The sequence below is a fragment of the Sorex araneus genome, chromosome 9 (genome assembly GCF_027595985.1).
Source record: "Sorex araneus isolate mSorAra2 chromosome 9, mSorAra2.pri, whole genome shotgun sequence".
Lineage (NCBI taxonomy): Eukaryota > Metazoa > Chordata > Mammalia > Eulipotyphla > Soricidae > Sorex > Sorex araneus.
The window spans coordinates 51,183,857-51,200,112 of NC_073310.1; the positions used below are offsets into that span (position 1 = coordinate 51,183,857).

The 16,256-nt window shown below is 40.6% G+C and overlaps 1 protein-coding gene across 2 annotated transcripts in view; it reads left to right on the top strand.

Moving 5' to 3' along the window:
• The first annotated feature begins 15,885 nt into the window (after window positions 1-15,885).
• ZNF438 (zinc finger protein 438) overlaps window positions 15,886-16,256 on the top strand; it is a 179,471-nt gene continuing 179,100 nt past the window's right edge. For both annotated transcript variants that reach the window (XM_055147461.1, XM_055147465.1), the window contains exon 1: window positions 15,886-16,004. The gene's annotated coding sequence lies outside the window, so the exon portion shown is untranslated. The remainder of the gene's footprint in view (window positions 16,005-16,256) is intronic.

A 16,256-nucleotide genomic window follows, 5' to 3' on the forward strand; every position in this document is an offset into this window, starting at 1 on the left:
TAACAAAAAGTACACAATTAAACCCTAAATACAAACATCTTTTTTTTAATTAAATTTTTTATTAGTGAATCACTGTGAGGTACAGTTACAGACTTACAAACTTTCGTGCTTGCATTTCAGTCATACAATGGTCAAATACCCATCCCTCCACCAGTGCCCATTCTCCACCACCAATGGTATCAGCATCCCTCCTACCACTCTCACCCAGTCCCCTCTACTCTGCCCCATCTCTGTGGCAGGGCACTCCCTTTTGCTCTCTCTCTCTCTTTTTGGGTTGTGTGGTCACAAGCAAACATCTTGATCATAGTAATCTAATTTTAGAATTAAGTTATGTTTGATTATATTTCATAAGGCGTATCATATTTTTATCTTTTTTTTCACTTTACCTCTAAGTATACTAACTTGTTATAGATTTTCTTGTATTATAATTTAAAGACAAGGAAATAAGAAATACAAGAACTTTATAGGGTACTAAGTGACAGACATGAGAAGCTACTTCAGGACATAAAATGGCAACTTGGAGATTTGGTTTTCTTTTAAATTAGTCTTATTGAGACATATAAATACTCTCATATCAATTATATGTTTTTGAATACTAGAAACTTGGTAGTCTTCTTAAGTCAATTGTGTAAAATTTCAGACAATTAATTTAAAGGGAAAGTTTGTTCAAAGCATAGTTTAAAACGTAATACATATTCTTTTTTTAGAATGTGGTGTTAACAAACACTTTCACTCTATGGTCTACAAATGGTTCCTTTTCTGTGAAGTTTTCATTCTTTTCCCTTATTGATGTTTGATCAGCTTTAAATGTTTTTTCTATTTACACAGATTTTTAAAAATACATACAAAAGGAAGACCATTATGTCAAAGAAATGCTAATGGAAAACTACTCAGGACACTTGGTTTTAAAATTGAAGTTGACGCTCTGTAGTTATGAAGTGTTTGGGGTTATGTTTTATCTAAATCAAATTATTTAAGATCGTATGGGAACTATTGAAATTGGAAGAAATGGGAAGAAAAAGAGATGAAAGTAGAATAATGGAGCGATTTCAACAAATGCATTAGTTCCATAGCAACATCTTTTCTCTTTTGAAAATAAGTCTTTGCAGGTGTGTTTCCGATTTTGCTTTCTTGCTCAAAGAAGAATGTTTATCATTTTCTGAATTTACCAGCAATTTGTGTGTGCTGAGGGCTCATTTATTTCTTACAAAATGTCGCTAACTCACTCCTGTCTTCTTAAATTTAAAACAGCTGCTACCCACTGGCAGGCTCTAAATCTTAACAGGGGCAGAATTCCAGGCTCTCTGTAGGCCTGTATTACACCATTGTTAATAATAATCTCTGTCCGTCAAGGTGACAAGGGGACAATGTGTGTCTACATACATATTTTCTCTGTGTATAAAAAGGTAAAGCTTTAATTTTATTAACAAAACAGCCATGATTTAATTTTTGAAAACCTTCGAATTGTTGTTACCATTTGAAGCCCTATAATTTAGTTTTACTTGGAGCATCCTAACTTCTACTGTTGTCTATGTTTTTCCTGTGGCATTATATATATATGTATATATTATACATATATAGTGTATATATGTAATATGTTTTATATGTATAACATAGTTTGGGGACCCAGATCTATATATGTGTGCATGTGTATGTATATACATACACATGCACACATATATTACATGTATATATTATATATCACTTTATCACTGTCATCCCGTTGCTCATCGATTTGCTTGAACGGGCACCATAACATCTCCATAGTGAGACTTGTTGTTACTGTTTTTGGCATATCAAATACACCGAAGGTACTTTGCCAGGTTCTGCCATGCAGGCGAGATACTCTCGGTAGCTTGCAGGGCTCTCTGAGAGGGGCAGAGGAATCGAACCCAGGTCACTGCACACAAGGCAAATGCCCTACCTGCTATGCTATCGCTCCAGCCCATGTTATCACAGTATCACAGTATCCCGCTAATCACCGATTTTCTCGGGCGGGCTCAGTAACATCTCATTTCGTCCTTTCCCTGAGATCTTAGAAGTCTATCTCGACTTGGCCCTCCTAAGGATGTTGCACTGGGGGCTCTTCAGGGTCAGGGGAATGAGATCCAGCTTGTTACTGTATTTTGCATATGAATACAGCATGGGAAACTTGCAAAGCTGTCCCATGTGAGCAGGAAACTCTCAGAAGATTGCCAGTTTCTCTCAGAGGGAGAAGGCTAAAGATATCGGGTGGCCGCAAAGCGGCTGCGCGCTTCTGAGAGATTGCTTTCTCTGGATGTTGGCCGCTGATGGGATTACACACACCTGGGTTCCTCTGCCTGTACCTTCATGCATGAGTCCTCTCTGAACGTGTAGAGAGGAGCCTCCAGCATGGCTGTAGCTAGGTTCCAGTGGTCTTCGGCCACCGGGAGCTCTGCTAGGGGGGGAGGGAAGCTGGAGCCCATCCCCTCTGAGGGGCCCCGGGGAAGACAGCCAGGCATGTGGGCAAGGGACTCTCTGCATCACTCTCTTCTGAGTGCTTGCTTTTAAGTCTCTCTCTGGATGTTGGCCACTGATGGGATTACACACACCTGGGTTCCTCTGCCAGTACCTTCATGCATGAGGCCTGTTCGAACGTGTAGAGAGGAGCCTCCAGCATGGCTGTAGCTAGGTTCCAGTGGTCTTTGGCCACCGGGAGCTCTGCTAGGGGGGGAGGGAAGCTGGAGCCCATCCCCTCTGAGGGGCCCCGGGGAAGACAGCCAGGCATGTGGGCAAGGGACTCTCTGCCCATGTTTTATATATACATATACATATATATATTATGTTTATATATATATAATTTAGATTTGGGGGCATACCCTGCAGTACTTAGGTCTTATACCTGGCTCTGCACTCAGGGATCACTCCTGGCAGTCCTTAGGGAATCTTGTGGTGCAAGATTTTGAACTGGAGTTGGCTATATGTAAAGCAAGCACCTTAACCCCTATACTATTTCTCTCGCCTACATACCCCTAATGTTATTTGTGAATCAGAGTAACATACTTATTAAGAGGAAGTAGCAGTAGCATGACAAACTAAAAGTAAAAGGCAAATCAAATTTGGAAAGTGAAAATATACCCTTTCATCTTAAATTGGATTGCCATTTAATTTTCAGATTGTAGTTTTACAATTTATTACACTCAGTACTTATTTGTAAAGAAGCAGACAATTTCAGCTTTTTCAACCAATGCTGTACCATATCGCAATATTTTCTTATTCATAAAATACTAGCTTTCAGTTTTTCTTCATTCTTACTTTGTCTTTTTCATTACCTTAGCAAAAAGATATCATTTTGTTTTATTTTCTCTTAGATTTTCTTGCAGAACTCTTTAATTTCTATAAAGATATATTCATCTGTTTTGTAAAATGCTAAAGACTATTTTCATCTATAAGATAAATCACTGAGAGAAACAGTAAAAAATTCAAAAAGTACTCCGTGTTCTACCAGAGCAAAATTCAAATCATTCTTCTCCACAATAAATTCATGGTTTCCTGAAAGATAAGATCTTATCCTGTTAAGAACTTTATCTCTGAAGAAAAAAAATTATAAGAAGAACATAATTCCCAAGGGAACTCCAGTATCATAATTCATAAAACTAAATATATCAATAAAGCATAGCTGTTACTTTAAGATAGTCATCTAAATCTCTAGAACCTGAAGTTTGATGTTAAATCATAACATTGTGTAATAACTTAAATATGTAAAAGAAAATACTTTTAATTATTTAAAAGTTTGAATCAAATTAAAGTGCCCAGTAATCCTTAATTAATACACTTAGAATCCCTTTCTTAGTGATGAGAATTAACTTTGCAATTTAATTTACCACTTTACAGTGTGAAAAAAGAAGATAAAACATAAGCCCCTTGGGAATAGCAGAGAAAAATTTCCAGTCTCTCACCAGCCAATCCAATTTAATCAGGTCTCTTTTTTTTCAATCCTGAAATTATTGATGCTTCCTCTCCTATTTTTTCCTAGTTTCCTTTTTATAAATAGAATAAGTTTTATAGATTTGAGGTTGTTGTTGGTCAACGTGGGAATGCAAAATTATTTTTAAAAATTGGGGCTGGAGTGATAGCACAGCAGGTAGGGTGTTTGCCTTGCACACAGACGACCTGGGTTTGATTCTCAGCATCCCATATGGTCCCCTGAGCACGGCCAGGAGTAATTCCTGAGTGTATGAGCTAGGAGTAACCCCTGTGCATCGCCAGGTGTGACCCCAAAACAAACAAACAAAAAGATTTTTTTAAATTAACGTTTTTATTTCTGGGGATTACAGAATATTTTTTTAAAGTTTCTTTAAAAAGTATAGATTAGTAAAAACAATATATGATATTCTAGCTATAAAATACCACGGATCAAGTTTAGCAAAAAAATTCCAAATGTTTACTACCCTATCCTATCCAGATTATTTTATGTATTATTCACTCACCTAAAATGTATGGAAAAATCTGTAAAGCACTGAAGACTGCACAGATCCCAGGACACAGTTCCTACCAAGAGGAGGTTATCATTTAGCAGGAGGGTCAATGAGGTTAACAAATAACTCTTGAGTTAGATGGAAAATTCTTATATAAATAATTGCATGATTCTGGGGGTAGGAATGATGACTTTCCAGAGGAGATGACATTTGATCTAAGATAAAACCAAAGGGGCCAGAGAGTTAACAACATCTAAGATATTCTCCTTGCATGAAAGCTATGCCTGGTTTAATCCCCAACACTGCATATGGTCTCTTGAGTTCCCTTTAGCTATGGCCCGCTTCATTAATTTAAAAAATGTTAAGATAGAACAGAAGAATAAACAGGTGGGAAATTTCTCCTGGAGAGTCAATATGCAGAAAAATGTGTCTCGAGAATTTGGGACCATTGATACGCGGAGGAATCTGAAGGATCCAGGCAATAGTGAGAGGTGACTGGAGCTAGCCTGTGTAAATCATGATATGCTAAATTGAAGAATTACTATTAGTCTGCAAAGACTTTAAGCAGATAAATGTCATAATGGGCTAAGATAATCACAGGTCAGATTAGAGATAGTGAAATTTTGCATGAAATAATTCATATGAGAAATAATTTTGGGGGAAATACTTGTAATGAAAAAAGGGGAAAAAGTCGTGGGAAGAGATGCACTTTCATGCAGGTGTGTCTGAGAGAACCAAGTTTCTCATTGCAGTCTAAATGGCTATTCAGTTATCACCCCCTGAGGACTAAGCACTTGAAGAAAACTCTGGATGCAAATTATTCCCCCTGAGGAGGGGTAGTCTTGATTCTTTGCAGGTAAGAGCCATTCACACGGAAGGACAGCGGTGTGGGCCATCCATCACTAACCAGCATGTCCAGAGTCGCAATGAGCCTTGCCAGTCTAAAAAGGAATCTGATCACTGTACAGCAGAATTCACTGAAGGGGTGTTTTATGGCTTTACACTGTCACTGTCATCCCGTTGCTCATCAATTTGTTCGAGTGGGCACCAGTAATGTCTCTCATTGTGAGACTTATTTTTACTGTTTTTGGCATATCCAATACGCCACGGGTAGCTTGTCAGGCTCTGCAGTGCGGGCGCGATAATCTCGGTAGCTTGCTGGGCTCTCCAAGAGGGGCGGAGGAATCGAACATGGGTCCGCCACGTGAAAGGTGAACACCCTACTGTTGTGCTATCACTACAGCCCATGGCTTTACAAAAAGAAAAAAAATTGTTTGTTTTATTACATCTTTTTTCTTTTTAGTTGAAATCTGACTGTAGTGAAAACATTTTGGAATGAGTCAAGGTTGGTTGAAAGAGCATCAGGTGAATTTTATAAAAATGGATAATGTTGAAGATCACTCCAAAGGTGGCATCAAGAGCCTCATTGAATCCGGGATGAAACTGCCTCTTGATCCATGATACTTTCAGAGAAAGATTTTGATGTAAAGGGGAAAGTGTGAAAATATATGGAAGTCTTATTTAAATGGGGAAGGAGGCTAGAAAGACCTTGGCCACACATGCACAATCAGCAAACGACATCAGATTCTCAAACAATGTTACTCAATCAAGATTTTTTTTTATACAGTATAGACAGAACAAAAATCTAGGCAGATGATTAATAAAACAAGATTATTTGAGGCCCTGCTTTAATTTTACAAAGTTCCATTTTAAGCAACAATTTCGAAGAACCAATTAATAACATGAAGTGATTATTACTGTACAGGACCTAATGTGATGTGCCTCTCTTGTGGGAAGTGGTGTTGATTCCTTGCCCCAGCAGAATGAGAGGGAGATTCTCTGAGCAGTATTGACCATTGTGAAGGTTATATAAGAGAGATCTGACTGTGGTTCTAAGGAAGAAGACTTGTCTTACCCTGAGAATGTATTTGAAAATTGTCTCCTTGCTTCTAAGGAGAACATATGTTCTGTTGGTCATATAACTGTTGTTGTTATTTTTTTTTTTCTGAAGTGAACAATTTTGGGAACCCTCCACAGTGGAAATTTATCTCAGAACATCTATTCTCCAACATAATAGATAAACAGTGAATGACAATTTGTCAGGCAGAGAAAGACATGCTGGATAATTACTAAGAGGAATGATCATATGGTCCAGACAGATAGTACAGGTGGTAAGGCACTTGCCTTTTTTTGGCGGGGGCTTTTTGGGTCACACCCAGCAATGCACAGGGGTTACTCCTGGCTTATGCACTCAGAAATTACTCCTGGCAGTGCTCGGGGGACCATGTGGGATGCTGGGACTCAAACCCGGGTTGGCCACATGCAAGGCAAAGGCCCTACCCGCTGAGCTATTGCTCAAGCCCCACCTTTCCTTTTAATCCCCAGCACCACATACAGTCCCCAGCACCACCAAGGTGAATTCTGTGCAATTTAAAAACATGTGATAATTCCACTTAGTTTTAGGGTTACACCCAATAGTGTCTATTCCTGAGCACCATTGGGTGTAACCCTAAAACTAAGTGGAATTATCACAAGCTTTTAAATTCAGATAAAATTAAATGGAGACAGCACTCACAGAAGCTGAGATCTTGTTTTCCCAGACCAAAAGGGACTTACTTGGGAGAGAATCAAGAGTTTTTCTGACAGCAGTGATAAATTTCGCCCCGAGATTTTATTCAGTTTTGTCACCCTATTAAGGTAGATGACATTCTTTATATAAATTTAAGAAATTTGTTAAATGCCTTTTACAAATCAGGAATTGCGGTTGTTACTAAAGATACAAACTTGAGTGAATTCATCCTTTACTTCAAAAAATTCATAGCTGTGTACAGGAGAAAGAAGTATAGACAATGATAATATAATACGCTGCTTGCTATTAAATCAAAGGTGCTATCAGATATAACACACATTATGGTTAGTGCCTCTAAGAAAAAAGTGAGCTATGATATCCTTCCAATTTTAAGATGCATTTTAGTTTAAGAGCTATTTAAATGTCACGTGCTATTAAAATTGTGTTAAGGAGCAGAAAGAAAAGAAATCTGATCAGTTGGGTAGTGTAAGATAGTGAAGTGATTAAGGCATAAATTGTTAAGTTACTTCAAGCTATGTGACCTCCAAGAAGTGACCCAATATTTTTTTCTTCCTCTGTAAAGGTAAAATAGTAGTTACTCTGTAGAACGTGGTACCTATTAAATTAAGCTTTTTACAGAGTACTCAGCAGTGCTTTGCATCTAAATAAGTACTTTTGTTTTTGTTTTTATTGGTGGTGGAATATGGGCACTGGTGAAGGGATGGGTGTTTGAGCATTGTGTAACTGAGATATAAGCCTGAGAACTTTGTAACTTTCCACTTGGTGATTCAATAAAATAAATTTAAAAAAATAATAATAATAAATAAATAAATAAAACCAAAAAAAAAAGATTGGTTATGTTTAGCAGAGGTCATTAATGATAGTACTTCTATTGAAAAATGGATAGGGCTTTTCAAATGGATTTCAGAAAGAACAACAACAGCAGCAAAGACCTAAAAGTCTGTTTCTAAAACTTCCTGCCTATCTGTTGTGATATAGTAAGTGAGGTATTTTGCGGGGGTGGGGGGGTTATTATATATATTTTCTTACCCCATCTGTTTACTTGTACCCTTTCTACCACTGCCTTCCAATCCAAATACAATCTCGGAGGCAGTTCGGTTCTTTCAGCTTTATACTAGAAAGTATGCACCTAGGGAGCTAGAGAGATAGCACAGCAGGTAAGGTTCCTGCTGTTTCAATCCCCAGCACCCCACATGCCTGAGCCTCACCCCACCTGGAGTGCAGAGGCAGGAATAAGCTTTGAGTATTGCTGGGTGTGGTCCAAAGACAACAAAAAAAATGCACCTGGTTCTGTATTCAATCACAATTGGCTCCTTGTGTTTTCCATTTCCTTCCTTAATCCCCCATACCCACCCACTTGTTCTTAGAAAAAACCTTTGTCCAACATCCTTTGTTTGAAAGAATTCCTTACTATCCTCCATTGAGTGTCCATTCTTTCAGGGAACTGCATGCAAATAGGGCATCAGGAGGTCTACTGGGATTTCCCTAAGGGAAAACAGCCCAGTGGGACTGCCACTGTCAATAACATTTCGTGAGCCTAACTCTTAGCAGAAGTTATTAGACTTGCACAAAATAGTTGCAATAGTTAATAACAAAACTTATCTTATTCAGTGTTTTTGCTTTGCAGTGTTTCGCTGTCATTAAAAATGCCTTTCCTCCTGAAGAATTTTCTTTCAATATTATTTCGATTGACGCTGTCTCACTATTATTTCTACTGACTCACTGCCCCTTTGAAGAAAGTAACTAGAATATTGAGAAACCGAGCCAGTTTTGAATCTGAGTTCAACCATATTTTCATTCCTTCACACATATTTATTGAGTACATTCTTAGGGAAAGATACTCAGAAACCAGTAGAGATTTGTTGTTGAACAAGACCAACAGTCTCTCTATTCTCAATGAGGAAAAAATTATTTTCAATGCCTAGAGCAAAAGCACTTTAGGGGAAGATTCTCAGAGGAAGTCCATAGTAAACAGAAAATTTACCAAGTGATGGAAAACAGAGGCATAAGAAAATAAGACACAATGCAACCACAAGAAAAAATCAGAACATGCAGTTCACTGCAACGTGGGTAGAACTAGAGAACATCACTTTAGAGTGAAATAAATCAGTGGGGAAAGGGCAAATGCTAGATAATCTCATTTATCTATAATATATAGAAAAGTGAAACAAGGGAATAGACTATACCAAACAATAGACTGTACCAAACAATAACAACCCAACCCTTGGCTCTGGGTTACAGAACTGAAAAATACCAAGCAAGCGTGCAGTGCTTATGGTATGGATGGGAGCAGCGGTGATGGGAATAATGAGATAGAGTGGATGTAACACAAGGACATTGGTGGGGTGTCTTGGGTACTTTGGTGGTGGTGAGTAGATCAAAAGTATGCAGATTAAAACCATAAGTGTGTATAGGGGCTGGAGTGATAGCCCAGCGGGTAGGGCATTTGCCTTGCACGCAGCCGACCTTGCATGCAGTTGACCTGGGTTCAATTCCCAGCATCCTATATGGTCCCCTGAGCACGCCAGCAGTAATTCCTGAGTGCAGAGTCAGGAATAACCCCTATGCATCGCCAGGTTTGACCCAAAAAGAAAAAAAAAAACATAAGTGTGTAGATCAAAACCATAAAAATTAATATTATTATAAACATGTAGTCTAAACTCTAATCATTAAAATAAGAACCTTAAAATAGTTTATGGATTGAGTGATATTAAGCATGTGTAGGATTGTGTGGTTATTAAACACACATCATCCCTCCTAAGATGCTCTCTAGTCTTTGTCCCAAGTCCTTTTTTCCATCAAGCTACTAAGCTCTGGCCCTTTATCTGAACACTTTATTATTGGTGCAATTCTTTTTTTTTTTTTGGAGGGGTCACACCCAGCGATGCTCAGGGTCACTCCTGGCTCTGCACTCAGGAATTACCCCTGGCTGTGCTCAGGGGACCATATGGGATGCTGGGAATTGAACCCGGGTCGGCCGCGTGCAAGGCAAATGCCCTACCCGCTGTGCTATCACTCTAGCCCCAACGCAATTCTTTTTTTTTTTTAATGAGCTCCTTGTTGTTATTAAGTAATTAGTAAAATCTTGGGTTTGTGCTGGAGATAAGAGCCTTTTTGAATTTAGGAGTGATGTGATTATTGTGTGCATTACTTGGGGAAAAAAATCTTTCAGAAGATTCTGGAGCTGAGAGGAATGCAAAAGTGCTGCAAAATTGGATTTTGTTTCTTTTGGTTATGAGTCTGAAGGATGAAATATGCAGAGAAGTCAGGCAAGGCATGGCAATAATAGTATTACTTGTTTTGAGAAGCATAATACATTAACATAATTATTACATTAACATTACATAACATCCCAGAATACACACATATTACTAGAACACAGTAATCTCCTCAAATTTGTGTTTTGGGAAAATTTACCCATATTAGGTATGGGTAATGATATTACCATGTTTTGGATTATGATTACTGTTTTTTGGGCTAATGACCCACCAGTTTGGTACAAAATGAATACAGACTGAGAAACAGTAACAAATATGTGGACAGTGACTTGAAGCTAGAATTCGACTTTACAAAATTGTATTTCTTGCATTGTTTGTACTTTGTTATATGAAACTTGATACACATCAGTGTTTATATACCCCTAGGGCTCTGTGGTCCCAACACTGACACGGATACTCAGAGATTGTATGACATGATCCACTTAGACTCCTGCCATCTTTCACGTCTTTTGTATGAAATAGAGCTAATAAGAGCACTTTCTTTGTCCAGTTGGAAGCATTTGTTTGCCACATATAAACACTCCAGGAATATTAGCCATTGTATTACTTCTTTTCTATCTTCCCCACCACTAGATTCAGCTTTGCTCAATTTGCTGAATAGTGTTAAGGGAAGAGTTAATTAAGCACTAGGCTCTGGGAACTAGCTAAAAAGGAGGGGTAAATGTCTAAATAAAGAAGCACATAGGAAAATCGAAATTCCAAGGTCCTAAGAGGATGCCTTCAATATTTCAAGTGCTAATCTCTGAAGGTCTACAGTTTCTCTCTCTCTTTAAAAAAAGTATTTCAGGCTTGCTCTTCAAGCCTATAATCTCGCTTGCTTGTCTTGATGTTTCTTTGCTTGCTTACTCCCACTTGGAGAAGCTTGTTTTCTCACTAGGATGAGTATTTCTTTTTTTCTATTCCCCTTGCATCTTTCTACATGAGTTTCAATAAAAACCTTTCTTTCTTCATCAAAATAAATAAATTATACTTTAAGAGGCTGGAGAGCGAGCACAGTGGGAAAGGCTATTGCCTTGCACTTGGCCAACCCAGATTTGATTACTGGCACCATATATGGTTCCCTGTGCACTGCCAGGATTGATCCTTGAGCACAGAGCTGAGAATAAACCCTAAGTATTGCTGGGAGTGATACAACTCCTCCTCCCCCAAATAAATAAATATATTTTAAATAAAATTTTATTGACCAGAGCTTATTATAAAATACCATTTTAGACTCTTAATTTTCTAGCCTTAAGGGGAAATGAAGTCATAAAGAGTAAAGTCCAACAAACTTACTAAAAAAAATAATTAAGTACCTGGGGTAATTTTAACCCCAGGAACCAAGATTTTAGGACCAGAAAGAATTCAGGCTATATTTGACATCTCCAAGTCAACAAACAAAGGTCACCTTTAAGTCTTTTGATCCTAATAGTTCTTGTCAGTTGTAGATTCTGTGATATGGAGAAATAACATAGCCCTGTGTGAAGCCTGAAAGACATGGATGACATCTTGTTTCTTGGGGACCAAGAAAAAGAAGCTGTCTTTCTGTACTTACAAGAAGCTTTAACAACTTTTTAGGCACAGACAGTTATCTGGTGGGATATTTGAGGATAAAACAGGTCTGGCCATCGATGTGATGGTTTAGTTACTTATGAACAGTAAGCAACAAAGTCATCACCACTTTGCTGCCATAGGAGACATTTACATTAAATTTGGGAGGAGTCTCAATCATCTGTACACCTCACTAAAAATATCATCCTAGAAAACAAGGGAAACCTTTGAATAACAGAAAACCATCTCTTTGGATGATAATTGGAAATTCCAGACTTTACTTTGAAGCTATGGACTCTTAATTCTGGCATCCTTACTTCCTGTGAAGAACCCTTTTCACAATTAGAACACTCTTGTCACCAAACTCTTGAACACACTTATGTCAGCCGACTTGACTTGCCCCATAATTCTTCAGAAAACCCATATTCCATTTTGATGGCTGTTCCTTTGTAGAACAAAGCACATGCAAATCTGAATATATGCAGTGGTGGGAAGTGGTCTGGGATGTTTGACCCAACTAACTGAACTTCATAGCCTTGACTAGAACTCAGGAGCTAAGCATGGACAAATTGATCAATATTTGCACAAACTCCAAGTATGCATTTCTGGTTTGTGCACACATGATGCCATTTGAAAGAAAGGGGGATTTTTGATCACCAAATATCTCTTGTTAAGTACAGCTCTCAAATGCACTACCAAATGCTGTACATCTTCCCTCAAGGGTTGCAATTAGGTATTGCTGAGGTAATCAATGAGACAGCAGTGAACTGACATTGGGAAATAAATGTCAAAAGGTTATCCAAAAGACACATGTTGTTGGCAGTCTTGACCTTAACCCTCAGTCCTATTTTAGGGACATCTTCCTATCCTATATGGAAGAGGAGTGATCTCAGACATTGACAAGCGAATATGAAGAGAAAGAGGGATGAGTCTGAAGAGAACACTGTTCATCTGACCCAAGCTCTCCTGTGGAAGATCACCAAGAGCCTACAGACTTGTCATTTTGGTAGAGCTAAACTCCACATCCATAGTTGCTTGTTTTTACTGGGTAAGGAATATCAGTGGTTTGGGGTCAAGTGTGTTAGAATTGTGAATCTGTGTGTACAAAACCCCTCAGAGTTCAGTATCCCATTAATCACCAACACGCTTTACTCAGTTGCCCTCTAAGGTGTGTTCAAATAATTGCTGGTCTTAGTCGATATCTTCACTTAGTGGATACCTTTACTTGATGAATAGTTATTGGATACAGAAAGACTGAAAGAGTACAAGATGCACCTAAGGCACTTTTCCAGAAAATAAGTTCTGGATTTAGGCAACTCTGTAGCTTACAGTGACAGTAGTACCTCTTTTACTGCAGAGGTAACCCTTTAGGTGGTCAAAATCTGGAGATTAAATATTATTTACATTCTACCTGGAAGCATCAATCATTAGGAAAAGTGGAAAGAGTTAAGTCAGAAATTACAGACACAAATCAGAAATTAAGGAAACTTCTCAAAATTGATGTCAAGTTCTTCCTCTGGCTTCACTTTGAATGTACAGTGCCCCTTCCATGGGCTTGTGTTTTAGCCCCTGTGGAACTCTATGAAGGGAGAGTCTTTATCTGCACTGACCAATTTATTGTTTGACTCTGAGTTTTTCTTGCTAAAAATGTATATTCTTACCTTCAGCTCATTTCAATGGACTCAAAGAGAGTTTGGTCAGCAAGTATTCTCTAAGAACAGGCTCCTAAGGTACTTCTTTATCCCTAGGTATCTTGGTGTTTGTTAAAGCTCTCTAAGGTAGACCAGAGTCACCACTGTCACAAACTCTTTGGAAGGACCCATTTCTGGTTTTTCTATTCCCACAACCATCAAGGTTCATGAGATTTTGAGTCAGAGTCATTACTCTCCAACTCAAAAGATTGATTGGTCCCTCCCATTCAGTGGCCAAAAACTCTGACTCAAGATGGCTCTTTATTAATGGATACAGAGAAATCTGGTTCCAACTCTGACCTAAGAACAGAAGATACTAATCCCAATATCTGGAAGGCCTAAAGTACCTCTTCAAAACATTCCATTAAGTATATGAGCAGTGACCTCATCTTCTGATTTATAAGTACAACTTTCCTTTTTATTTGTGCATGTGAATTAAGGGACTCTTCTTCTTTCTTTCTTTCTTTCTTTCTTTCTTTCTTTCTTTCTTTCTTTCTTTCTTTCTTTCTTTCTTTCTTTCTTTCTCTTTCTTTCTTTCTTTCTTCTTTCTATTTTAATGTATGAGTATGGCTATTTATTCAGTTATTTATTAAGCTTATTGAATTGATGGGACCCTTTCCTTTGTTTTAGATTTTGAGCCATACTGGCTGTGTTCAGGGTTACTCCTGGCTCTGTGCTTAGAAATTACCCCTGGTAGTCCCGGGGACCATATGGGATGCTGGGGATTGAACCTGGGTTTATCAGGTATAAGGAAAATGCCCTACTCACTCTATATCACTCTGGCCCCAAGGGACCCCTTCTTGGTGGTGATATATTCACTAGTCTACGGCCATTTAAGGAATCTATAAAATATAATAGTTTTGACAAAGCAACTTTGTCTTCTGGAGGCTAAGAACTCCAAAAGGATCCTGGTCATTGACCAACTGCTCTTTTAAAAATCTCCAAACATCTGTCATAGCCCACTGGACCACCATCTATAATCTGACTCTGACTCTTCTGCCACTGCCACTCCCAACAGAGAACAGGAATGGATACTCTAAAACTCTATCACTCCAGGAGGTAGCAGTTTCTGACAATGGCATTCACTGCCATATCCCTAGGAGCTTTTAGGGTACCCACTTACCTATGTGCAATGGAGGAAATGAGGAGAGGCAGATAATCAAGAACTGTAGACCAGTATATTTACATACATGATCTGATTGGTCTACCCACAAGTCTTCATTTGCATACATGAGCCAATGATCTTACCACAAACTCCTATTTACTTCCCACAATTTGATTGATCCTTTGCATAGTGCATACTGACCTGATAGGTGTGGAACCAGCAAAGGGGCAGGGGCAGGACACTATACGGGGATGTGTGGATTTTGGACTTTCTACAGGTATGCTGGTTTTGGACTATTACTGCTAGGGCAGCTGCATCAGTTATCTTGCAGAAATGTACCTAAAATGAGCTATAAAGAACTCTAATACTAAAGACAGCTGGTGACCGGAACGCTGGTCTTCCACGTCCTCCACAAGAACCTGATGCAAGCAAGTCAGATCTGCTGCATCCGTAATAAGATTAAGAATTCGACAAGCTAGAAAAATCTGTTGCTCTATTACCGGTCCTTGAGCTTTGTTTTTCCTTTTACTGAATAGTAGAGCCTAAAAGATCATAAAAACATTAGAGCATAAAGGAGTCCTGGGGTCGGGCGCCGGAAATTACGTATTTGTTTATACAGATCCCCGTTTGTTAACTTGAACAGAGGTGGACATTGGTCTGTAAATGGCTTCGGTGAGCCCCACACGGGAAATCCAGTAGGAAGCAGAGAGGCTGGGATCTCAAAGGCAAGGCCCAGGGAAACGCCCGGAGGGCGGGGCCGGTGGGCGTCCCCGGGACCCTGGAGTAGGAGGCGGAAGGGCGGGTTCGAGGGCGGGCCGAGCCCGGGCGGGTCTGGCCACGCGCGCGGGAGCTGGGGGCGGGGAGCGGCGCAGGGCCCAAGCGAGGGCCCCTGGGACTGCTGACGTCTGCAGGCTGCAGCCCCGCAGACACCTGATAGGGCGCAGATGGCTCTTTCCACACGTGGAGAACTTTTAGCGAACACGTGAGGGAAGGACACACTACTTGACAATCCTGGAGCCCTACTTGATCCCCTGGCCACGGTTGGTGTGGCGCGTCCCACTGAGCCCGCGCCTGGCGACTCCCTCCCCTGCCCTCCGCCCGGCCCAGCGCTCTCCACGCGGCGTGGCCACGCCACTGGCGTCGGGTTGCAAAGCCCACGGCGGAGGCGGCGCGGCCCGGCCGCGCCCCTGCGCCTGCGCGCCGGACCCCGCGGCGGGGCGTGGCCGCCGAGTGAAGGGGGCGTGGCCGTCCCCGCCCCTCGCGCTGGAGGCGGAGCCGGGGCCCGGGAGCCTGGGGCCCCGCGGCTTGACCTCCCCGAACGCCGGGTCCCGTGACGTCACCTCGCCGTGACGCGCACGCTGTAGGAAAACTGTAAGTTTCCGAGGATTCCTGCCGCTCCCAGGGCCTGCGGGGCTCAGCCGGCTGCTGGCCGCTCGCAGTCCCGGTGTCGGTGGTGCCGTGGGGGCGTTTGATCCTTGGGCGATGAGGGGAGCCGCCGAGGGTGGCTGCAGGGACAGGTGCCCGCCCGCTGCGGGGGTGCCCGCCGGAGCGGAAGGGATCCGAGGTGCCAGGAGGCCAGGCCGCGCCCGGTGGAGCGGGGCCGGACCTTTATGCCTGGGATAT